The sequence below is a fragment of the Phoenix dactylifera genome, chromosome 3, assembly GCF_009389715.1.
Source record: "Phoenix dactylifera cultivar Barhee BC4 chromosome 3, palm_55x_up_171113_PBpolish2nd_filt_p, whole genome shotgun sequence".
NCBI classification, from domain to species: Eukaryota; Viridiplantae; Streptophyta; class Magnoliopsida; order Arecales; family Arecaceae; genus Phoenix; species Phoenix dactylifera.
The window spans coordinates 10,237,321-10,262,283 of record NC_052394.1 but is presented as its reverse complement, the minus strand read 5'-3'; the positions used below and the strand labels follow the sequence as shown (position 1 = coordinate 10,262,283).

The 24,963-nt window shown below is 36.6% G+C and overlaps 1 long non-coding RNA gene across 4 annotated transcripts; it reads right to left on the bottom strand.

Moving 5' to 3' along the window:
* Positions 1-4,000: 4,000 nt before the first annotated feature.
* LOC103723885 lies at positions 4,001-24,792 on the bottom strand. Of its 4 annotated transcripts, none has more exons than XR_005511008.1 (4): positions 24,348-24,792; positions 13,400-13,485; positions 13,074-13,311; positions 4,001-4,458 (listed from the first exon to the last, which is right to left on the bottom strand). It is a non-coding gene; the product is annotated as an uncharacterized LOC103723885 (long non-coding RNA). The 4 variants fall into 4 exon arrangements; XR_005511009.1 differs by having other exon boundaries at positions 4,001-4,445; XR_005511010.1 differs by having other exon boundaries at positions 4,001-4,396; positions 24,348-24,791.
* Positions 24,793-24,963: the final 171 nt, after the last annotated feature.

Genomic DNA, 24,963 nt, shown 5'->3' with positions numbered 1-24,963 from the left:
TTTGAGGAAGGAGAAAAGTTGTGCCTTAACCCCTTAGGTTTCTAAATATATATAGGGCTGCTTGCAGATACGTGCAGCAAATGCACTGACATCTTTCTCCTTGATTATTGGAAAACAAGCAGACACATGACTCAAATATGTCATTTTCTTGAACTACTTGAGAGGTGGAATGGTCTGATGATAGAGGGCTAACTTTGTTAGGTATGCTGGTGGGCCATCACTCCAATAATGGTTCCGCTAATCTAAATACTAATAAAAATTTTTAGGTTACATATTAAGATTTGTTTTCTTCGTTTAATAGGTAAAGTTTGTATGAGAAAAGAGTTCCATTGGTTTCATCATTCTGCCTGATCTGAAATCGACAAGTGGACACTAGCACATGACACAGACTTATTTAAAATGCATCTGATGATTCCTTGTAGCTGTATATGGCTTGGTGTACATAATTGCAAATAATTTGTATTATGACACTTCAAATATCACTGAGCATTCACACTCAGCCCTTCATTTTGAAGATCCAGGGATAAACAATGGAGGAGGATTTAGAGACTTTTAAATAAAAATTGTTGGATGCAAAGAAAAACCTAGCAGAAAATAACTTCGGATTATTTAAATGCATTTGCAAATAGGCTTCTTCAAAGTAACCAAAGTATGTAAATAAGTATGTGTACTAAAGCGCAGCCAGATATACAATGGACCATTTATCTGATCCATTTCCGAGTAAATCAAAAATGCTATTTGCTTATGCTTTGAGAAGCTTTGCTGCATGGACATATTAGAGTGAATTTCTATGTTTCTGATTACATCATGACCTGATTTCGGACTAGGGTTTCACAGTAAAAATTGCACGAGTATGGAGTGCCTTTCATCACTAGGTGTATATTATTTATACACAGAAAAAAGGCTAGTCTATGCATCAAGGGGTTGTAAGGCAGATAGATCCAAATGCTAGTTTGAAATTCATGATGTAAGGCCGGCTCCAAAGACCATAGTCATATGCTATTTTGATGGAGATGGCTCCTGCTCCTGCTGCTCCTACTCTTGCTCCCCCTGGTCACCTCCGGACTCCTCGCCCTAGACACTAGTATGCACCTCGCTCTCCCCCTCCGCCTAGTTGTCTTCCGCTTTTTTTTCGAACTCCAGCACATCCTCCAAACTGCATCTGTTGTACCTTGAGGATGAGATAGTCGCAAACCTGCATGTAGGGAGAGAGTACATTCTTAGGGCAGTGTATATCACACGCCTCAATTCAGACAAGTTCTTTTCAATCTTCTGATTTTTATAGTAGATTAATCTTTTATAATACTTTTATAAAATAAAGATATAGCAATTTCTTTTATAACACTAAATTCTTCCATGCCTATGCCAGTGCAAGAAAAAGGAAAAATACCATCAGCAGCCTTGGCTATCAAGGTAGAACCTTCGATGCTACATATGACATTAAAGAGATTTTTGTTCGTTTCTATTCAGATCTACTCACCGCCACCCCTTCATTAGAGCTAGCTCTCTATGAAGGAAATCAGTTGATTGAACCTATCTAAGCTTGATGAGCCTTTCTCAAAAGAGGAAATTAAAGGGCAGCTTTCAGCTTGGGCAGAGACAAGGCGTCGGGGCCTGACCATTTCCCAATATCCTTTTATCAGCAATATTGGGCTTTAACTAAGGAGGACATTGTCAAATTATTTGAAGAGTTTCACAATGGATCTGCTAACCTTACCAGACTAAACTACACCTACCTAACTTCGATCCCTAAGAAACAAGATTGTCCAACAGTAAGCGACTACAAGCATATAAGTTTGGTTCATGGCGTTTTGAAAATTATCTCCAATGTCCTCTGCACCAGCCTTGCAAACTTCATCAACATCTTGGTCTCCCAATCTCAATCAGCGTTCATTAAAGGAAGACAAATAGGAGACTGTCTCATCACAGCTGCAGATCTTATCGCTCGCTGCAAGAAATCATATCACTAAGGTGTTGTCTTAAAATTGGACTTCGACAAGGCATTCGACTGCCTAAATTAGGATGTTCCTTCTAAAACTCTCAAAGGCAAGAGCTTTTAGCACTACCTGGTGTTCTTAGATACAGAAGTTGCTTCATTCCACCAAACTATCTCTACTCATCAATGGGGAGCCTACAAAGTGGTTTGCTTCTAAATATAGGCACAAGCAATGAGATCCATTACCCCCCTCCCGGTTCATCCTCGCATCTGATGCATTACATCGTATGCTAAACACAGCAGTGGTGAATAGCCTCATCACAGGTGTGGACTCCTCTCAAATCTCTGCAAGTATCATCTGCCTCCAATATGCAGATAAACTTTGATTTTCTGCAAAGCCCCAAAGGAGTTCACAAGCACCTGAAGTTCATTATTTATTCATTTGAGATAGCATCTAGATTAAAGGTAAAGTTCGATAAAAGGTCTGAGCATGGATGATACAACTTACAAGAAGCCAAATTTTTATGCCAAAATTCTTGGTATAAATATCTGAGTTTCCCTCTTCACCACAACAAGCCTAGAAGATCTGACTGGAGATTCCTAGAAAAGAAAATAGAAAAAATCCGGCCACCTAGAAAGAAAGATTATTAATGTTTGCTGAGAGATTAGCCTTAGTCAACTCTCTTCTCAGTGCAATCCTAATCTACTAGATGTTATGCTTTCAAATATGCATAGGTAAAGTTTGCCGTTTCGGTACCGAAACCCATACCGGTGCCATACTATTACAGTGTCGGTACGGTACAGTACGCCATCCGTATCAAATACCAGAACTGAATCGGTATGGTACGATTTACCTCATACCGTCCGGTTCGGACCGATACGACGTACCATGCCTGTAGAAGTTATCAAATACATTGACTCCAAAAGAAAGCAATTTCTATGGAGGAGCAATTCATTCTATGGAGGTCACTGTCTAGTGAGCTGGGAAAAAGCTTGCCGATCGAATTGCATTTGGGCGGTTTTGGAATCCTTGACATAAAGACCCTAAACCAAAGTTTACTAACTAAATGGTGGTGGAGATTCTTCTGCAAAACCACCAGACCGTGGAGAAGACTGATACACCACCACTTGCACTTCGCAAGAACACCTCCAATCTAGGTATCAAGCGCTATCAAACCCTCATCATCTTGGAAAGACAATAAAAAAGAGCTCATGGTTCTTTGCTAGTGTCTATTGAGATGGGTAATGGGAATCAACTTGACCTAGTTAGGACCTCCCCTCTTTGTAAAAGAAAACTAGCCTTGAAAGAGTTTAGGCTCAATCGGATAGCAAACTTTTCGGTCAAACACCACTTTCCCCCCACTATCCCGCCTTCTTCTTCGCCGTCTCTCACTACTCTTATCTGGAAATAATGATGGTAATTTGCCAATTCGTTGCAGCTGACATGCCTTCACCTGTACATATTCTTTTAGATAAATGAAATTCAGAGAGGCACTTCCCCTTTTCAATGGAAAAAAAAAAGAATCACCTATGTTGGTGCCTCAGTTGCCTCCTAAAGGCAAAGTATCACTGCCTTCCATTATTGCTAAAATTGCATCCAACTACCTCTGATCATCATATCAGGTTAGAGATTTGAAGAGATTTTATTTGATAAAATAGAAAATTCCTTAAATGGGTAATTAAATTATGATCACATTTAAATCATTAAATTGGATGAAGCAGAGGGTTTCTAGAAAGAGACTTAATTCTTGTATCATAGTAAAGTTAAAAGTTATTTTATCGCTGAAGTACAGAAAGTTAATACTGGAGAACTTTGATTCTTAAATTGAAACAATGCTGTGCCTCCCAACATCTTGCATTACATTCCATTTCTTGGCTTCCTTTTGGATCCATTAATCCTTTCCCCTGCCTTTATATTTTATTTCAAGGAAATAGAAAGGACAAAATGCTCTCTTGATAATTTCATGGTGGAGTAAGATTTGCTGCATAAATAAAGAATAAGAACTTTGTGCACTGTTTTGGAAAACCAGTCATCATAATACCACAAGCTTCATCAGCTAGATATTTTAAGAAACCTGTCTGAATAATGTAAAGATCAGTATATTGCTTATCATAATGTACACGCATTGGAAGGTTCATGTCATTTCAAGGAAGAACAAGTTTTACATTTCCTAACAGGCATTTCATGTCATAAAACGAGAATCTACTAAATCCTAGTTACTCAAGCTTCATGGTTTGCGCAGGTGCGAATTAAGTGAAGCCAATGCACCATGTGTCATTGCCGACACTCCATGCGATAGCTGTTAAATTGCCTGTTCAAAGTTTTCTTCAGAAGCCTTTGCACATATCGAGGTGACACCTGCCGACAATCCGTGCCACGCCCGCATGCTGTTGTTGATGATTCCAATATCCAAGGCACATATTTTGTGGACTCAGTAGAGAATCTAACACTGTCACTCTCTGCAAGGTCAGAGAAATGCCAACAAACCTCCAAGCACATAGGGCTCATCTATAGAAAACATCTTCATAAAATTAAATCGTAAGAGGTGCTTCTTTTCTAATGATTGCTGTTTACAAAAAAAAGTCTGTTGTTGGAGAGAGACTTTAGTTGTTTAATCTAGACAGACAGTGCAACTGAAATCCAGGACTAGCAGCTCAAGTTTTGAGCATAGTTTTTGGAAACAAAACCGTCCCAATATAGTATGGCCAAGTTGCAAAAACAAAGTGGGCACTTTCATGGAAACCATGGAAGTTACCTTGGGCCAAGGGATGTTCACGTTCTCCATGCCAGGGTTTGAGGAAGCATAAAATCTAGATCTATGTTGAAACCATGGGCAGGTTTAAGAATATTGGAACGGACATTGTTCCTTAAACAAGATTGATAAACTTAATACTTCTTAACTATCTTACATGCTTGGTTCTTTCATGATAAATAAAAGAAGCACGCTCTTGACGAAACATGAAATAAGGTCTTATCTAATATCATAAGTCCTAAAGTAACTAAATGTTTGAACATCTAAGCATTTGCATCTTAGAATACCAGAAGATATTTGTATTGGTTCAACGTCATGGAAGGAAAGAAAAAGTAGAAAGAACCATGACCAAATAAAGTAATTAAGCCAATGACTTCTGAATTGTATGGCTGAAGATAAATAATTTATTAATATATTCATATCTGCATCCATATTTTTCAGTGGATACAAATACGAATATGTGTATTAAATATATACCAAATTTAGTATCTATATGTGTTCTAAATAAATATATATATGAATTAGATATTAAGCATATACATATTTCTTCTAAATGGATATGGATACAAGTTAGATATCTATTTATGACTATATTTTTCTTCTATCTTTGGATATTAAGTATTTGGATATAAATTGAATTTTGAGCTAAGTTCAAAAACGAAAATCAACCAGAATGACAAAGTATTGTATGAAGTCCATTATCCATGACACATGCAACGCACGGATAACTAGGTATGAGTCTAGGGAAAGTTATTAAACATGCAAAGAAATTGACCCGACTAATGATTTGGGTCATGGTCGAATGGATTTGTATTAAACATATATTTAAAAATTTAAAATAATCTAAAATAAATATATAATATAAAATAGGGAATTGATAACCTACTCTCTGTTGTGGTAGGTTATCAATCTACCCATTTTTCATTGGACAAAAAATATCCTTACTTTTTATAACTCTTAAGGGTATTTTATGTCTTTTTACAATCCCACATTAACTCACCCTCTCAACCCCCCAATTAATACTCTCTCTCTCCCTCTCATATATATATATATAAACATACATACAAACATACATACAAATATATATATATATACACACACACATGTGTGTATATATATATACACATGTGTGTATATATATATATATACATGTGTATATACGTGTGTGTGTGTGTGTGTGTATATATATATGCATGTGTATATATGTCTGTATATGCATGCATATGTATATATATATATATATATATATATATATATATATATATATATATATATATATACACATACATACATACATACATACATATATGCATACATGTACATATATGCACACATGTATATATATACACACATGTATATATGCATATATGTATTTATATGTATACATATATATACATACATGTATACCGGAGAGAGAGAGGAGGGAGTGAGTATTAATTGGGGGTTGCGAGGGTGAGTTAATGTGGGATTGTAAAAAAACATAAAATACCCTTAAAAGTTATAAAAACTAAGGGTATTTTTTGTCTACGGAAAAATGGGTAGATTGATAACCTACCAAAATAGAGAGTAGGTTATCAATCCCCTATAAAATATTAATAAACTTTCTATATAAATATTACCACAGCTCTTTAACTACAACATGAATGAAAAATAATCATGAATATCTATTTTCTAGGAAACTTGTAATTAAAATTATATATAAATATAGGAACATGTAGAAGTTATTGATATTTGTTAATATATTAAACAATAAATTATGAAAAAATCATGAAGAATAAAATGAAGTATATTTACATTTCATTTTTATCAAAGGAAAAAGGATCAATTTTTCTATGAAAGGAATTAATTATAAATATGAAATATCACAACATATTTTGAGCATCTTTATTTAATTATGTGAATAAATTTTTATGTATAATAAAGCATCGTATACAATAGAGGTTTAATGTTGTCTTACAGGTTAGGTGGCTGCATTTGAAATAGGTCATTGGTTTGATTCTCCATTTGGGGGTTATGGGGGTTTAAGTACTCAAGGAGAAGTTTCATTTTGACCCTCTCATTTTTGCCCAAGTTTCATACTCCCCTTCCATTTTAAAAATTTTCAACTAAATCCGTGATGTTACGTTTCTTTTTCATGGTGCTATGGTCCTTTCATCCATCTCCTCTATAGCACCATTGACAGCAACAATAAACAACAAAAAATACCCTTCCATCTTATTGGCACTTTTTTCCCACCACGCCGCCTTCACCTGCACCTTGTCTTCTATGTGGTCCCCTCATCACTACTTGCAATGTTGCAAGAGGCATGAATTAACAATGCATGTCCATTAGTCAAGATCTTCTCCATGACTATAGTGACCAAGGTCTCCTAAACTGACCGGTACCGATCAATTCAGCCCGTACCGTACCGACGCCTGTCGGCACTGGTATGATACGACTATCGAAATCGGTTCCGACCCAATCTATGTCAGAACTGATCGATTCATGGCCTGTACCGATGCGAACCGTGCTAAGTGTCGCGCTGTGACACTTTCGGTACAGTACTGGTTCGGCTCGATTTGGTACCGGCACCGGACCGCACCGGTACGTCGGTACAGTCGGTACCACAAATCTTATTAGTGACTAATGACAAATCAAATAGCTTTCTAAGAAAAATTGAATTTTTTCATCAAAAGAAGGAAAGATCAGATTGTGTAGAAACAGGTTTCTCAATTAATGAATTGAACCAAAATCTCCATAATCACACCTAAAGACCTTGATGATGGTCTTAAAATGATGGTTGTGGTGCACTTGGTGTAATGCCCCTTGGCCATGATCTAATCAAAGAGCTCCCCTCCCTCATAAATCTCTATGATAAGGTGGATGGCCTCCTTGTCCTCATACACCTCCAGCAACAACACGATGTTGTGGTGCTCCTTGAGGCCGTGCATGATCTCAATCTCCTGCCCAATGTTGGAGGTGTCAATGGCCATTCGAAGCTTCAATTCGAGGTGGACTTGAAGGTGAGAGCCTAGCTGTGGCAGCATCAATGGAGTGTTTTGTTGCCCTAAACTTCCCTGACCTAAGCTTCAACCCATGGAAAAACCTATGTAAGGAACTTGCTAGTAAAGGACCGGTGGCAGCATCAATGGAGAGTGTTGTTGCCCCTGACTCCCCCTACACAAGCTTCGCCCCAAGGCAAAACCTATGTAGGAACTTGGTGGTAAAGGACCGAGGTATAATGGAAGACGAAGACAAAGGGGAGGCTGCACTAGGAGGCTGCACCAGAGCAGAGGTGGCTAAGGGTCTGTCATTATTGCCATTGTTGTCTTCGTAATTGCCATTGTAGTTGCAAGAGATGGAAAGGAGGTAATGGAGCTTTCAAATGAGGACTTGCATAGGCACGTATTCAACCCCACATTGTCTATGCACTAGGTAGATCCTAGGTACTTATATAAGGCTAAGAAACCCAAATATTATATTTCGGCTAGCCTTTTTGAGTGATATCATAGGTTGTTATCAATGGTATCAAAGCGAGACGAGCTCATGGCTTCATGGCCTATATAGATTAAGGGACATTGCAGTACGGACCTATTTAGATTAACCATAGGTTAATCATGGTATTTATGATTGAATTTATGATACTTGTGACTGGATTTGAATGGATTTGGATTCTTAACCTGTTGCCGGAGCTTAAATGAAGGGAGTGTGTGAGGACTCTTGCAGGCATATGTTTAATCCTAAATCAGCTATAGGCTGGCTAGATCTTGCATACTTATGCAGGACCAAGAAATTCAAATAACACCTTCTAAGTAGCCTTTTTGGATGAGATGCTTGTTACATTCCGGACGCACCAAAAGTAGCAACTTATAAGAGCTAGCTGAAACACCTACCAAACCAACAAAAATATTGACTAAATTCTGAAATAGAGAGTAGAGGAGAAAACTAATAGAGTAGAGAAGGAGACTTGAGGTCTTAGGTTATATATATATATATATATGAGGATAAGCTAAAGGAATTATTAAATGCTGCAAGGTAATAATGTGCCCATTGTCCTATTAGACTTTAGTCGGTATAAAGGAAGACCCCTCCAAACCTTCCAGTACAGCTTCTTCCTCTAGAGAGTTTCAAAGGAGTCAATGATAGCAACACCCACTTGGGCTTTGGCTTGCTCTCTATCAAATTCGGTATTTCTTCACATCTGTTAAGATCCTATTTAAAAACTCAGACATTTAGATAGATGGGCCCAAGAGTATATAAGCATCACAAGAGTTCTTAACCTATCCGATATGGAACTATTATTCCTCAACACCCCCTCTTACATGTAGAGCTTGAGAGACGAAACCCGAAATGAGGGGCGACATGTGGATTAGTAAGTGAGAGCATAAGAGGTTTCAGTAGACATGTGGATTAGTAAGTGAGAGCATAGAGGTTTCAGTAGGCTCTGAGACCATGTTAAAATCCTATCTAAAGATCCACGCATTTATATGGATAGGCCTAAGAGTATATAAACACCACAAGAGTCCTTAACCTATCTGATATGGGACTATTATTCCTCAACAGTATCAAAATTTTTATTTCTAGGGCCAATCAGGAAAGAATGAAACTACCAAATTGGAAGGTAGAAACTAAAAGGAAGGAGGAGGAGGAGGGAAGTGAGAAATCCCTTAAAATATCCCTTTTTTTGCTTTTGCATTCTCCTCTATTGAGGCTACCAGTTGTTTCTTTTGTGTACAACTGCTACTTCTCTCTTTTGAACCAAAGGAACGACGAGAAGGGAAGAAGAAGAAGAAGAGGGGAACGCAAGGATAGGAGTAATGGATGGTGGAGAAGAGACGAAGATAGAAATCTCTCTTCACACTAGAGGACTAGGCAGAGTAGCAGCCTCCCATTTCCCTCTCTCTCTATCTACTCCTTCCTTCTCCCTCAACTCTTCTTATCATCTTTTTGTGTCATTCTCTTTGTTTCTCTTCCTGATCAAGAGAGGGGAGAGGTTAATGTGCTAATAGCCTAATACTAGCTCTTGTAGGTATGAGGGAGCATATTTCTCAGGTTGTCTCCCAAGCCTCCGGCCACCTTCGGGCTCTTGGAGTTTCTTAAGGGAGTAGTTGATCGTAGTTTGGTATAAATACATATGACGAGATGAGGATTGAGATAGAATAGAGGTCCTGAGCCACCCTTAAACCCAAAAGATAAGGGCACTTTAGAACAAAGAATAAATATAAGTTATGACACGATGGTCACATATTGCAATCTATTAACACCTAATTAATGGACACGCGTGGAAGCATCACATGCAATGAAATGTAACGTCAAGGATTTAATTAAAAAAAATTTAAAGTGGAGGGGCGTGTGAAACTAGGCGAAGTTAAGGGAGTCAAAATATAATTTTTTTCTATATTTAAATGCATTTTCACTAGATATGCAGATCCGTATCCGATAACATTTAGAAGGATATATTCAGATTTGCATCTGAATCTGAATGAGTATCAAAATATGTATCTGAATCCAATCTGAATTGGATTTGGAAATGGATGTTGTTAGATTTTCACTTGTTTTCAGCCCAACTGAGATGGAATGCAATTTTAAGCACTCATCTTTGGTTAGTTGAAATAAAAAAAAAATGAAGGGGTGAGCTAAAGACAAGGTTAAAAATGGATTGGATATAGATTAACTATCAGGATATCCATATATGTATCTATTTTTTCATGTAGATATAGATACCAAAAATGAGCATCCATATTGTTCTAAACAGATACGGATATGAATTGCATATTAAGCATATCCATAATTTTTCTCAATAAATTAGATATTATTTGGATACAAAACAATTTTCAAGCCAAGTTCAATACGGAAAACTAACATGAATGACATAATCATAAAGTACGATAAAGGAATCCATTATCCAGATCGCATGCACATGGTAAACTAGGTATTAGTCTAAGGCATCGCTACTAAACCCGCACGAAAATTAACCCAACCAAGGATCTGGGTCATGGTTCGACCAAATTAGTATTAAAAGTATATTAAAATTTAAATTTATTTTAAAAAAAATATATAGTATAAATATCATAATATAAACTATAATAAAATCTATATTAAATATCACGTAACGCTTTAATTACATTATAAATAAAAACAATCATGAATTATCTATTCTTTAGAAAATTTCTAAGTAAAATTATATGTAAATGTAGGATTATCTAGAAGTTATTGATACCTTTTAATATTTTAAACAACAAAGTTCTGAAAATAATATAAATAAAACGAGGTATATTTATAAACAAAGCAAACAAGAGATGAGCATTGCAAGCATTGCTAGAAACCAATACAATAGGACAAGAGATTCACTGAAGCCAAAAAAGCAGTCAGATTCCTAATAAAGTTATTTTCAACCCAATAGAGCTATTTTAAACGGGAGATTCATCCGTTCTCATTAAAAACTTATTCACATCATTAATGAGTGTAATAAAGCATCATTATGAAACAAAAGCTTAATATTGCCCTAGTGGGTAGGTTGCTGGTTTGATTCTCCAAGCCTGCAGAAGGAGGTTTTATATTTAAAAGCATTTTTTATCGGATACTTGAATCCATATCCGATAAAATTTTGAAAGATATATCTATATCCAAATACAATAATCTGAATCAGATCTGAACACATATGGATATGATCATATTTTATCCGACCTGTCTGCAGCTAGCTAAAGGACAAGGATGACTAATTTTATGTACTTTCAAATAGTTTCATAAATATTTCTCAAAATATTAAAGTTGCAGATGATCCATTAGTGCCCTAAGTTTTAAATATACTATGACTATGCTCAGCCACAGTATATTGGATCCATCTAAATAAAAACCATGAGGAATGTCTTAATTAAAAATAGAATCAAAATTATCCTATCTCTAATATGCTTCCTCCTGGACTGACTCAAAAACTTTTTTTAATTCTTTACACGATCATTACAAAAGAGTAGAACATATAAATAGATTGCACTGAAAATATCTTATGCAATTTCACCTACTAATTCAATTACTTAAGGCCCTCCATGCCCGCAAGCACTTTTAAGGTCAAGAATTCTAGCAAGAAATTAAAAAATTGATCCTGTAATTCTAATAAACTCTGACATTTAGAAAAATAAAATCAATTAACACATATTGATAGAATACAAATTAAAGTTTGACATTTTTCTTTTCTATATCTGCATAATTACTATGAGAAAATATAGAGATTGTCTTAAGGGATGAAGGATGAGCAAAAACAAAGGTGTAGATTCCATTATTTTTGCCTCCAATTCATCTCTAATGCCCAACTGCCTACTCAAGTGACCTCCTGAAACTGCTCTATTCCCTTGCATCTTACACCTTCTAATACTTCTGCAGGTACCTCATCAGTTCAGCATGGTCATCTCCAAAGCTAATAAACATCAACATGCACTCTTGCATCATCTCCCTGGCTTCCTGGTAGATACTGGCAATGCACAGCTGCCATTTTTGCTTCTCAAGTCCCCTCGCCAGTGCAGGTGCTCAATGCCATATAGTTATTCATACCAGCCTTTAGACTCAAGGCTTCCCTTTATACTCTTAGCCAACAATCAAATTTGCTGAAGGTGGCAACTTACAGCGATAAGAAAGCCAAATTCAATGAAACTCCAATTTGAATATAAGTATGCTTGTTGCCTCTTGCATCCCCTCCCTTTCACCAAAATCAAATTCACCGACATAGATTAAATGTGATTTGTGATAATTATGGCCAAGCATGGATATCTTCTACGAAACTAGAAAATGATGCAGAGACCACTAAATCTAGAACTCTTCATGGGGGTATCAGTATCCTAATGCCATGCAACTTAGTAAAATGAGTAAATTAACAAGGAAGCCAAAGCCAAATTAAAAAGAAAAGAAAAATCTTTAGAAAGTTTATGATAAATCTTTTAAGCATCATAATGGTTGATCTTACAAATTCAGCATCTTACCCATGAACATCTAGAGATAGCAGATCTTGTTGCCAATATATTATAGCATTTACATTTCTGGGATAGTTATCTTCATGACTTAAATATTCACTGATGTGACTTTGCAGCTAGAATGTCTGTGTCTCTATCTGATCTTTATCAGCTGGTGATCAAGAAAGAGCTGGCTTCTACACTTCCCTAAAATCAATTATCAAGAAAAGGTTCTGGATTTGATTACTAAACTACCATCAGCTCAGAAACCTGAAAGAGGCAATTACATTTTCACCAAGTGCTGATCATAGAAGAATTAGACAGATCATTTTCAAGCTTTTTCAGAAAATTATATAGTTGCCCTGTGATTTAGTTAATTAAGAACATGAAGCATGTTTGTGCAACAATTCATTGTCTTAAACTAAAAATTAGGTATAAAAAGGTCATGAGCTCTTTGCTTACCAATCCATTGCCCAGTTGAAGGATGAAAAAGGGCACCAATCCCTTGCCAATAGATGCAAAAACTAATGATGCACCACATTTGACCACAGTTCCATTCCATACACCTTTTTCCTAAAATGCTTGAATTTTGTCCTTGGATCAACCACTTCATTATCATCACTGGACTTGCGGAGGAAGCATCTGTAAATCTCAGTCACAATTTGGATAAACCATGATGCAGCTACACATAACAAATGTCCTGATGGGGGGGGGAAAGAGAAAAGAATAAGAAGCAGTGAGAATAACTGTAGCTTAGAAATGAAAGATACTATCGCAAAAAAGTTTACCCTCCGAGAGTTGTTCTGCTGACATTACATAGAAATACAATAGAGTTGGCAAACCTCTTTGAGCTGTGCACATGGCTTAGGAACGTCTGAAAATCACACCTCAATCATTAGCTTGTGAATAGCAACTAATTATTCAAATAATGAAAAGAAATAGTGGAACACACAAATGATTTTCTTAGAAAGAAACTTCATCTGCATATTAAAAATGTTCACATGGATGCCCTCCAGTAAATAAAATGGCACCCCACGATAGCAACTGACAAGAAGCCCAAAATTCACAATATTAATGTTTCTTTACAGTCCATAGATTTCAAGCTTGATATCATACGTTTAGCAGAAAGTGAGGTATATATGATGTGTTGTGCAACCATGTGCAGACTCATATGTACATCAACTGTCTATACATCATATTTTAGATAGATACTGGTGATTTGGCATGTGCATTGCATGTGCAAGTGTTGCAGCATATAAATTTAGTTATTTAATCAGAGTTCAACATTCTATATTATGCAATATTATCTTACTATTGCAAGTGATGTCCAATAATTATAATCCAAACATTTTATTATTTGATGGGTCACAACAATTCATCATATTCCCTTCTTATTGAATCCAGCACAAGTTTTCCATTTGCCAAAACATAAGATTAATATTTGAGATGCTATTTCTTGAACTACCATCACCTTGCATTGCATGTGCCAACTATTTATTTAATTTCAAAAATAGTACTATATGATGAACTATGTTTTAACTTAATTATTTTATTATTTTCACCGAGAAACAATTACTAAATAAACTTTCATTCCTATGAATTAGTCTAATACATTGTAAGCATTTTTTCCTTTTAATATATTGCTGGATAGTTGAAATGATTAATCCATAAGGAGAGATAAAAAAAATTAGCCTCCTCCAAAAACGTATTTTCTAATATTTTTATTATTTGATGATAATTAGAAGTGGCTAAGAGGTGTCAAAAGACTAGGATAGTGCTACATGCAAGCAGATATGATCCACCATTTGCGATCCAACAAACTGATCACAACCATCTACACATGGAAAACTATGAGGGGTTTAGGGGCTGTAGACGGTGCATCAAGCATACTTGGATGCGGAACCATCCACAAATTAAGCACAATGATGCACAATGGACATGCATGACATCACTTAATTATTGCATGGCTTGGGGTGGTCCAAAATAGCGGGCCTTAATGGAGGCCCTTAGTGATGCTCTTTAGATGATTGGCCAAAGAGGGGCCAGCTGGTCCAAGAGGTGAGGGTGAAATCTCTCTGGCTAATGTCTTTTTATACAGGAACACAAACCCAGATATTTTATACCACTACTAAAAAACTTTACCAGCTTGGTAAGCCAGAATTCTTTTCATACAATATTGTAAGTATTATTCATCACTTACAACATAACCATAAGTCAAGAATCCCTCTTAAATGAATCATGTGCAGCTTTTAATGCTAGATAGTTCACAAAATAAAAATAGGCCCCTAGCAATGCTCTTTAGATGATTAGCCAAAGGGGGGCCAGCTGGTCCAAGAGGTAAGGGTGAAGTCTCTCTGGCTAATAGCTTTTTATACAGGAACACAAATCCAAATACTTTATACCAATACTAAAAAACTTTACCAGCTTGGTAAGCCATAATTTTTTTCATACAATATTGTAAGTATTATTCATCACTTACAACATAACCCTAAGTCAAGGATCCCTCCTTAATGAATCTGTGCAGATTTTAATGTTAGATAGTTCACAAAATAAAAATATAAAATTTCTGCTAGCAGGAAAACATCTAATTTGAAAATTACACTCACCACGGGATTAGTCACCCATCTTTCTTAAACCAATAACATGAATGATGATACAACAACTATTGATTATATATCATTTGTCCTTAACCTCAAGCTTTAGTGGTGCCTTTATTATCTTGCAATGGCTATTGAGGTAGCTACCATTGGATGCTATAACACACATAATATTCATTTTTGCTAACAGAAATAACAACGTTGTTGCCAGCTCCAACCTTGGATGAGAAAGGTGGTGGCTTGTCGTCAACTTCAAGTTGATGGCCAATTGTAGAATTATGCTAATAATTATTAAATCATCCAAATGGTGAATGGAGATCTGTAAAGTCAACCAGAAAAAAAATGTTGGAAAAAAGCTGGATTTTATGGTTATGGATTCACCAAAAGAAATAATATACACTGTACAGGAATTATAAAAAAAAAACATATTTTTAGATATTCTTTATCATAACTTAAGAGAGATCTCTATGATCACTATAATAGTCACTAAAGTACTATTATATTTCAACATTTATATGCTTTTAATTAATCAATAATTGGAGGTTTATAGGCTTCGAAAATGAGGAACGACAGGTATAAAAAAAGATAAATTATGGAAAGGGAAAAACACCATGCAACCACTAAAAGTTTCATCGAAAATGGCAGAGGTAGCAAGAAAAAATATGGGTAGTTCAAATGCACAATTTCGATGGCTCATCTATCTTTCCAAATTTAGATCTTCCTACCAGCTGAGATGCTTTCTTTTCTTTTCTTTCTTTTTTTTGCTGAGTAAGATTTATTTGATTTATGGCTTTTATTTTGTACTTGTATGAAAACTATTATTATATTCCCAATTGGTATTTAAAAAGGAAAACAAAACAGGGAACTAATCTTCTTTTTTTTCCAGTGAAATTGGATTGAGCCGACTTCCTAGTGACAGGTCAACTTTGGACTTTATATGGTAGGCAGGTGGAGGAGACCAGCCAGGTGTAAGAAGCGAAGACATCATCTTGGTTTCCAGCATTTTGCTGGTTGCCAACTGGCTAAGAGTGGTGCCCCAAATGGCCCCACTGAAAACTCAACAATTGGCTAAAACGTGGGGCCGTTAAACAGCTTACAGTCAAAAAGGCGATAACCAAAAGCCCTTTGACCATCTGCTCTTATACAGGGTACTAGATAAAGCACTCAACTTGGGTGATAAAACACATGTAGGGTTTACGATGAAACAATGTACCAACTTATTTGCGTATTATATGCATAAATCACAAAAAAAATGACAGAATATACATGCAAAAAGCACAGTAAGTATTCAGGTCTAGCAGGTGTATGGAATGATTAAGGGCTTCCATTCCAACTGTTTCCCACAAACCCCTTGAAACTCAAGTTGGACCATCTTCCAACAGTAGCCTGAAAAAAGGAATGACTGAAAAAAATCTGCTCATAGGACCAAAAGAACTTAAGTGACTAGTTGAGGAATTAAAAAGGTGTTTGTTTCATAATACTAGCCAACACTGTGGTTGTCATCACATGACAATGAATCTGATGTTAAGAGAAAGAGAAAAAAAAGGGGTTTATATGCAGAAGTCATCTAGCACAATGAGGGTGACATGGAATACATCCCAACAAGCTAAGATATTGAGAATGAGATCACAAGCATAATTTTAAGTGCCATCTAAACCTGTGCATAAAATTTAAGTGACCAAAAAGCTATGAAATACAATGAGGATTACATTGTGTCCATCAGAACAAGCTAAGATATTGAGAATGAGTTCACAAGCATAATTTTTAGTGCCATGCAAACCCATGCATAAAATTTAAGCCACCAGAAGCCATCTTCTAGAGAGAGATTTGAAAATTTTGTTTTAGTTTTAGCAATTTTGACCAAAATAGGCTAAAACTGTCGAAACTTGATTGAAGCTAGTCAGTTTTTACGGAAGGCCCGAAAGTAATTGAAACCCAACATTAGGGCTTAGTTTCGTTAAGTCTCAGCTGAAATAAAGATTGATTTCCGCCAAAAAACTTAAAATCTTGCTCTAAGTACTACTATAGACAATAACAAAAAGAACTCAGGTTTTAAATACTGGTAGCAAAACCCATATTGTCTTCCAATAGAATGGTATGGTATTGGTATAGCACCAGTATTGACGGTACCTGAAACTGACAATATCGAAAGGAATGAAAACCATCGGTACCGACTAGTAGGGTGCCATCCGTGTGCCCCAGTGTGGACTATATGTATTGGCACGTATGGTTTTGGCATACAAACACCCATACTGGTGCCAGTTTCATGTTGCAATGGTACGACACCAAAAGTACCATCCTGTTCCAATAGTTCTTGAATCCATGAAAGAAACATTTGGTAGCTATTTAAGATTGTTAACTAGAACAAGTTGGCAATGCAAGCTAAAGGTGATGAAATTGATGAACAATATAATAAAAAATGTATATCGAGATCCTAATGGCAGATGACAATGATGCGATGAAGTTGATGTCAATAAAGACCATGTGCAAGAGGCTAATTGTAAGGTCAATCTCATAGCTGTACGAATATTAATACACCTTAAAAGAAATTTTAAAAAATTGACGCGTAAGGTCAATAGTTAGTGTGTATAGGACAAAATAATGACAACAGTTGAAACTATTGGGAAAAAGAGAAAAAGTTAACCAAAGAAAAAACTCAGGATTATGGAAAGAAAGAAAGCAAAGACATGGGATTGGCCTAAAGACATGAAGGACAATCTTAAGAGGCATAACACAAATTTAGTAGGAACAAGGACCACAAAATGGATTGTGACACCAATCAGTATAATGAGTAAAAGGTTTAAGTCAAAAATTTGAAAGTAATGAAGTTGACGAGCCTTGTAGGAGAAAGGGATGGCCAATCAAGGAACAAAAGCAACACATACTATGTCTTTACGAATCAACAAAGCACATATTAATTACATGTCAACCTAATAAAGCAAAAGGCTCAAACATTGGAGAGGGCCAAGAACAAGAACAATGAACTAAAGAGATTAGATTATAGCTCACAGAAATCCTAAGTTGCACAAAAATGAGTAAAGAGAGGTCTTCCATTTCACTTCAACTTAAGCATGAAAATGGAGGGTGTACAAAAATAATTGACATAGGCAAAACCATGAAAACAAGAAAGAGATATGTGGTCCCCAAAAGTGTAAACAAAACTCAAAGATCACATAAGATTTATTGAAAGCTAATCAATTATGAAAAGGAAGAGTATACTCTCTGTACCTAAGAAAGAAATGAATAGTACTAAAAGAGGGGGCAGACTAAGCAGGCAACTTAAATAATTAATCAGAAAAATGAGAAATAGAGACCAGGATTGGTCCAAAAGTGATTATTACTAAAAGAGGAGCTGAGTAGCCCAGAACTTCCAAATCAAACTGTAAGGTCAAAATTCATGAATAGGAATCGAAAAGATCTAATAATGTAACAAATATAGTCTATAGTGATTTCGAGAAAAAAACTCTACAAGCAAATGATCCTAAACTACATCGAGCCAAATTCAGTACGCATGCATATAGTGACAAAAATGCAGGGGTTCATTCTACAGATGCAATGACAATTAGCCCTTTGCCTTTTAGAGAGATCTCAAAATGAAAATCAAACATGTGTTGCAGCTATGACTTGCATATATCTCATGCAATAGTGTCCAACGCCCATGTCCAACACATATTCATGTCATACAGCAACATGCAGACCATTACACTTCTGTATACAATCATTCTCATCACCATCATCCAAGGTACGTTGTACTGGTACTGGTAGGCGTACCAGTTGCCTACCGAATCGGTACGGTTCTGGTTTGGACCGGTTTGAACCGGTACCGAACTGGCCAACAGACCCACAGCCCGCGAAAGCACGGGCGGACGCGCGCGTGGGGGTGCGCGCGGACGTGCGCGCGCCGCATTAAATGCCACAGAGTGGCATTAAATGCCCTGTGCGGGGCAGTGCACGGCACGCTACCCCGCGCGGGCGCGATTCCGAGCACAGGAAACCGCGTATGGGCACGATTCCCAACTCGCGCCCACGCGAGCACAGTTTCCTGCGTGCGGGCGTGCTGCCCAGGGCGCGTATCGGTGCAAACCGGTCCGGTGCCCACCAGTACCGGGCTTATACTGCTCGGTTCCGGCCCAAAGGAGCCGAAACCGTTTTCTACGCTTGAACCAGGCCGGTCCGATACGAGTTGAAACGACCGGTACGAGCCAGTTCAGCATACCATACTATCATCATCATTTTCATCCAAGTCTCCTCCCATAAAATATGGGGTCGGCTATAGAGCAGAACATGAAGTAGAGGAGGCTAAATAGAAAGATCAAGCAGATTTTGTGACCGACTGTCAACCTATTGTAACCCTAGAAACTGGTTTCAAATTTTCATTATTCTATAGATATACATCGAGTGTATATCTAAATGCATCTTCATGTGCTTACATTTATATAACCCCTGTGTCGCCACATTTTGTTTTAATCATACCTTTACACAGGTCACCATGTCACACAGTTCTTGCAAGATTTTCTTCTTATTTTGAGATCATGGCCACATCTGATCTGATACGATACACATAAAATGTTGGCCTATAATATTTTGGCCAATACAACCTGATATATTTCAAGTATCAGCAGATATGATATCAACATGTTGGCCAATTGTACTTTACTATCTGACAATGGAACAAGGGAGGCAGAAACGATCAATGGTAGCTGAACATTATGGCACATGGATAAGCAGAGCAGTGCTGGAAAAATTGCCCATGGATAAGCGGCATATGTATAGAGAGAGAGGAAAAGAGAGAGTAGCAGTGGGTTGGCCTATAAAAGGGGTGTTGAGATGGTGGCCCAAACTGGCAAAGAGACTAGCTGGTGAGTCTAGGAGAAAGGCAGCATGGATCAGGAGACAAAAGAAGAGAGGAGAAAAAAGGGGAGGAAATTATAGTCAATGTTTTGACATCCAGATCACTAAAAGTCAGCAGAGAAACAGGGAAATGTTTTTTTTTAATTTTTTGAATCAACCGTATTGATCTAGGCAGATAAATATTTCGGTTCATCTTGGCCTAGGTCACCCGCCAAGAATCGCTACTAGCGGCCTTTAAAAACCCTCTGTTATTGATGACTGTATGAAACCATTATGCTACAAAAATCACCAAAATAACTACATTAGGTGCTATTTCATTGCATCAAACCGCAAAATGGATCCAAACAGCTACTAGAGTAGATAAATGATTAAACACCACCTTTGAGCTCTCCTTGAAATTTTGGTAGCCTTATGCGTTTAGTCAAGTTGGTGCATACTCAATCAAGTGTTAATGAACACTTTTTTGAATCAAGGATACTCCAACAAGCTAGGTCTTGTGATTGTGGGCAGTACATGTGACATCATGGTGCTCAAGCTAAACATCAAGGGTCCTTTGTAGTTGGTCAAATCTCTAGTGATGCATCTCTGAAACTTTCATAAATGTCCTAAAATAAATGGCAAACTTAGGTTCTAATGTATAAGAATGTATAAGAAACAATTCACATATCCACTTAGATAACAAATGTGACTCAGAATACATGTCATAGCAAGCATCAACTTAGTGGCACAGCAGATGTATGTGCCCATGTATTGATGCCAGATCTATACATAGACAATTCACATATCCACTTAGATAACAAATTTGACTCAGAATACATGTCACAGCAAGCATCAACTTAGTGGCACAGCAGATATATGTGCACTATAAATACTTTCATCTGTTGGTATTTGTTTCCAGAATCAATATTAGGAAGAAAACAAGACTATCATATATGTTTACTGAGAATTCTCCATAAAAGCCCTTCATTCACTATCAATGTGTAAGCACATTATCGCCCCTCCATACATCAAACAGGAAAAGCATATATGACTTCTCCATGAAAGCACCCCCTCCCCCCCCACTTAAAAAAAAGGAAAAAAAAAAATGGAAACCCTGAAAAGAAAAAGGGTGCATTATGAGAATCTGAAATGACAATGGCACAAACTATTGTTGCGCACCATAACAACTCCTAAATGCAATATTAAATCCTCTAAAGCATATAAAGTGGAGCATGCTAGTATCCTGTTTCCAGAGAAAGCTACTTGATGAATAACACATATGAACTAGTACAATGACAGATCCAACAGTTTTGACTCCTTTATTCGTAAGCAATGGAATTACACATCATGTGCGAGAGCATTCTAGATCTTCTAGTTCTTTGTCAAAATTAATAATCTAACACATTGGAATTAGATAAGCAAAATACACCAAATTCTCACAAGAATGTTTAATGTAAAATAAAAAGCAATTTGTTAGACATAGTATCACCACTGTTCATGCAATTCAGTTTTAAACTTACAAGGAAAAATTACTCGTCAGTTTTGCACCCCTAGCTTAGTGGCTGGCAAGGATTTAGCTTCTTAAAAGGAATCTTTGGTTCCCAAAAAAATATAATATCAAACAAGATAGAGAAGACTATACAAAAGTACTTCAAACATTTGTCAAAAACTACAATTTTGTAATTTTGCAAGGCCAAGCACCTTTAAGAAGTTTCCATGCCATTCTTGGTGAATGTCTTTCCAGTACCCTTCTAGTCGTTACAACAGTAGTCTGAAATACATAAGACAACTAGAACTAGTTCATGTCAATTAGAACTAGTTCATGTTGCTCCTATTATTGACAAAATTGCAAATAAACCAATGAATATATGCAAGTTCAGTTTAAAAAGTTTCATTAAAATCTTAGACACATTCACCGATATAAAGTCCATCTATGTATATTGGGCAAGACTTGTTGGTCAAAATAATTTGGCATATGAGAACAAAAACGAAATTGCACATAACACATAGGCCCTGCAATGTCGATGAATGATGTATGCACAATCAAGTAGAATATGTTGGTATGCATTGTTACCTAGACAATCCAAATATTGAGTTTTTTGAGGTTTTAACAATTGGACACTTTGAGAGTAATAGGGCATATCCAATGACTCGGATCATCGATATGAGATCCTAATCGTCCGACCTAGACCTAATCGAATTTGAGTGGAGAACTACTCAAGTGTAGCCAAGTCTACTTTTCTCTCTCTATCTCTCTCTCTATATATATGAAAATGTTTTATGTCTGATTTTTAGAAGATACCCATGTCGCATTCTTCTAGACACTTGCACACATGACACCCTAAAAAGCATTTAGCACAAACTGAGGTAAACAATTTGTTAGCTAAAAGTCAAAAAAGTTAATTTATTAAAAAAGTACACATGCAAGCATATTTAGATAAATTTATAAACACGACGCACAAAAGAAGATGACTTATATCATGGGGAATCACGCATCTCCAAACCACAAAGATTTTCTTTTTAAATTCTCATATAAAAAAGAAATGAGGGTTGTCAATAGAATGACCTCCCTCTCCTGCTTAAACAACCATCCATTGAGCACTCCGACCTCTCAATTAAACATATGTATCGCATAAGCCTGATTTTAGTAACAATTACCCGTGAGCCTTATCCCATATCTTAGTTCTGCTTAATTACCGCTTCATCAAAATATATCTTTCACCTCCATTTTTGGATGGGACATATCTCCTAATTCAAAATTACAAGAAGCGTTTGAAGACAAAGTTTATGTAGAAGCAAAGATCACAATTTATAGCATGGAATCGTAATAAAACTCTAGCTTTCCCTACCAAAGAGTCTACTCAATGAGTACGATAAGAGAGAAACTATAGTGATGTAGGAGATAATATTTATAGAAAATCAAAAAACAAGTGATATGAAAACCTTACAATACTGAAAGTATATAAACACCGCTCCTCGTAAGTTTCAACCAATTTTTGTTATATCACAATCTCATTCTAAAGATCCTTCTAGCTCAGCTCTTCAGAAAAGACACTTGACATGCTAAATGCCATCTATTCCCCCACAAGTATATTATACTTTGAAACTTAGCAAAATTAATTTTATATTTGCATTGCAAAGTTTGCCTTGTAAGAAAATCTGATCATCATTGGGGCTTCTTAAAATGAACATTTTTCATTACAACCATGATGGGACATAGGGTTTTTTTTTTATTATTTATCTCATTTCATCACAGCTATGTTGAGCCATCTCATCTTGATAAGTCAACTGCTTGTTGGATTACAATCTTTAGAGCCAATTGTTCCAGTAATTATAAAACTTAGCAAACTTTCTTACATGTATCACCCCGTAGGACCATGCATTCCATCATGCATTTTGAACTTTAGCTGATATTTTTTTCCTGATATTTAAACATAATACCCTCTATCAAGACCCCGCCAATTCCCCTTTCTTATGGACACAGGAATTTCATAGGTTGCACTTTAGTCTCATGGGCTTTTACTGCTACCCACGTGGTAGGTTTCCCTACTCTACAACCAACTGCTTAAGCTTCATGAGAAAGCCCTCTTTTCCTGCAAAAGTTGCATACTTGTGCTTAAATTTCAACAATGACCGAATCCATGCCTTCTCACAAATCTCAAACATTTCGTTTTGTTTTGTTTTGTTTTGTCTTTTGTTTTTTTTTTTAAGGAAACATGGAGGAAGTGAGGAACTTCCCCCAAATTGTATTAGAAGAACATTAATACTTAACGTTATCCCATGTTTTCCTTCTTATCAATAAATCCATAGCTTCAAAATATATAATAAATCATACAACATCTAGACAATTAGAAAACATTCCACGTATGACAAGCATAAACTATTTTAAAAAAAATTGATCTTGGAGCTGCCTAGAATAGGCCTGCGGAAACTCACTCATCTTCGCACAATCAGTTCTTAGAATTTTCCACAAGAAATTCAATCAAGATCTAATCCATTCATGCTAAAATCAAAGCATAAAAAGTAAGTTTTGATAATTCCACCGCGGATTCTACATTACAAGAAATCATATATATGTCTGATATCCAAGTTCCTGGCGCACGCTCGCATCTTTCTACCTTAATTTAGCAACGGGAACAAGAACAACACGGCATCCTTCTTATAAAAAAAGAAACTATCTTTTTGTTGATCTGTGAAAGCTATGAACCAAAATCATAGCTGAATATTAAATCTTCAAATCCCAACAATAGAATATGAAACAGAAACATCAAGAACGCGTGTAAGGAGGAGGAGATCCAAGTCGACTCACCTGAAAACAGCGCAGGAGCGAAAGGCCTCCCGACCGCAATGGAAGCGGCCGCGGCGGAGGCGGAAAACAAGCTGTGGGAGCGGGGGGAGAAGCCTGGCTTCTCTTCAAGAGATCGAGCAGGAGAAACCATGTTTTTCATGATTTCATCGCGACCTAACCGTGAGTAATGTGGTTTATCTCCGTATAGTTCGAGTCCAGTCTGGACTAGGTTTTCATCCCGGCTGATGCGTTCGTCAAGATAATATTAATATATTAAAATTAAAATTTATAAAAAAATTATTAGATAAATCAAGTACAGTAAACTGGTTCAAATCTCGGAGCAGGAGCGAAGGGCCTCTCGGCCGCAATGAAAGCGGCCGCAGCGGAGGCCGCGGAGGCGGCGCCGATGGCGGAGAACAAGCTATGAGAGTGGGGTGAGAAGCCTTCGATTCTCTTCAAGAGATTGAGCAGGAGAACAGCATAAATCCGACATGTTCCTCCCTCAATTTTTTTTTGTTCTTTTTCTTTTGTTTGTTTTTTTTTTTTTTTTTTTTTGGTAAAACGAGAGGGGGGGGGGGGGAGGCAGGACCCCACCCGCGTAGCAGTCCCCTTAGAATGTTCGATGCAGGTCGCAAAT